The sequence below is a fragment of the Cryptomeria japonica genome, chromosome 2 (assembly GCF_030272615.1).
Source record: "Cryptomeria japonica chromosome 2, Sugi_1.0, whole genome shotgun sequence".
Classification (NCBI taxonomy): domain Eukaryota; kingdom Viridiplantae; phylum Streptophyta; class Pinopsida; order Cupressales; family Cupressaceae; genus Cryptomeria; species Cryptomeria japonica.
Genome location: NC_081406.1, coordinates 55101080 through 55103022, shown reverse-complemented (window position 1 = coordinate 55103022; position 1943 = coordinate 55101080).

Genomic DNA, 1943 nt, shown 5'->3' with positions numbered 1-1943 from the left:
ATGTTCTTGTTTGATGCTTCGGCCTGACCATTGCCTTGTGGGTAATAGGGAGTGGAAAAGCGGTGTTGGATGTGGAACTTCTCACAGAGCTCACGGACATCTTGATTTTTGAATGGAAGTCCATTATCTGTGATGATGGACAGGGGTACACCATATTGGTAGATGATGTAATTAAAGATGAATGAGGTGATCTGCTTGCCGGTGACTTGGGTAAGTGGAACACCTTCGATCCACTTTGTGAAGTATTCAGTGGCAGTAATAATGAATTTATGATCATTGGATGAAGATGGATGGATTTTACCCACAAGGTCTAGTCCCTATTGACAAAAGAGCCATGGTGTTGTGATCGGTTGCAATTCCTGTGCTGGTGCATGTATCAGGTATCCATGAACTTGGCATTTTTTGCATTTTCTGACAAAGTAGTAGGAGTCTTTTTCCATGGATGGCCAATAGTATCCAGTGCGCAGGAGTTTCTTGGCTAGTGACAGACTACTTGGATGAGTTCCACAAATTCCTTCATGTACCTCTTCCAAGGCCTTTGTTATCTCATCATGTTCTAGACATCAAAGGAGAGTACCATCAAGACTACGCCGGTATAGGGTCTTAGCAATAATGGTATATCGAGAGGTTTGGCGAATGAAGGTTTTACATTGGTTATTTGATTGATTAGGAGGAAGTGTGTGATCGCGGAGGTAGGTGTAGAACTCACCATACCATGAGGATTCAGAACCGATAAGGTGACATATCATCTCAGATTCAGGGATATCATAAGCAGGAATCCAAATGATGCAGAGACAAGAGAATCTAATACAAATTTTCAAATAAGAGGTGTATTTTGGACCCAAACCCCTTACACTCCTCAGGTGTCTCAAATGCACTCAATGCCTCAATAGGCTCAAAACCTAACACCACCTAAACCAGGTGTGTCTCCTACCTCCACATACTTCAAAGGACCTCAAAAAACATGATTCAAAGGTTTTCTAAACCCCCAAGCCTCTAGCTTCAACACAAACTCAATACATTTATTCAACCAAGCATCTAGCCCTTCAAATCTGGTAATTTCCCTTTAACTCAAAACTTTTCCAAAAAAACTTGCCCAAAAAAATTACATATTTAGACACCCATTTGGATGTTACACAACATATCAGAAAACCGATATAGGTTGTTTTGGATGGACCCTTTACTGTCCTCAAATGTGCCCCTTTTTAGCCACCCACTTTACAAAGGAAGTACCAACAAAACTTTGTACAGTATTCAATCAGGTTCCCAAACCAAGGATTTTCTAGGTTTTATGGCTTGATTCAACTTCTAAGTGTCCAAACTCTAAAACCCTCCTTAAATCACCCTCTAAACTAGGGCTTGCTCAAAATCATGCCTCCAATCACTTCTCTGATCAAATGAAGTTTTTTTCACCATTAAATTGGTGCCCTCTACTGATTCCAATCATAAAAGATAGCCCTCCAATGGCTACTTTAGTGGCTACTACACTCTAGCCACCATCCCCATGTTCCAATCAACCAACAAATTCACCATTTGCGAGTGATCACTCTGCAAAACCACTTCAATCCTGCACTTTCATGTTATTTTGATATGATACAACATTAGTTTCCATCCCCAAGTCATAGTAAGCACATAAAGGGGATGGATTACATATTCATACTTGAGAAAACAAGGAAAATCAGACTTTTAAAATAGGACAGTCAATATAAATCCTTAGATCAGATTAAAAATGATATAAAATGCTTTAGATCATGCACATTAAATTCCTATCAACCTTCCTCAATGATTAGAACTCAAAGATCATCAAAGGAATGCAAGTTTTGCAAGGAAAATCAAGTTTATTGGGTTAAAACTGTCTCTGTCCGCACAACAACACCTCTAGTCTGTACCATCTGTACTTTTCTCTCTTTTTTTCCATCATAAATGATGAATACAACTTCCCC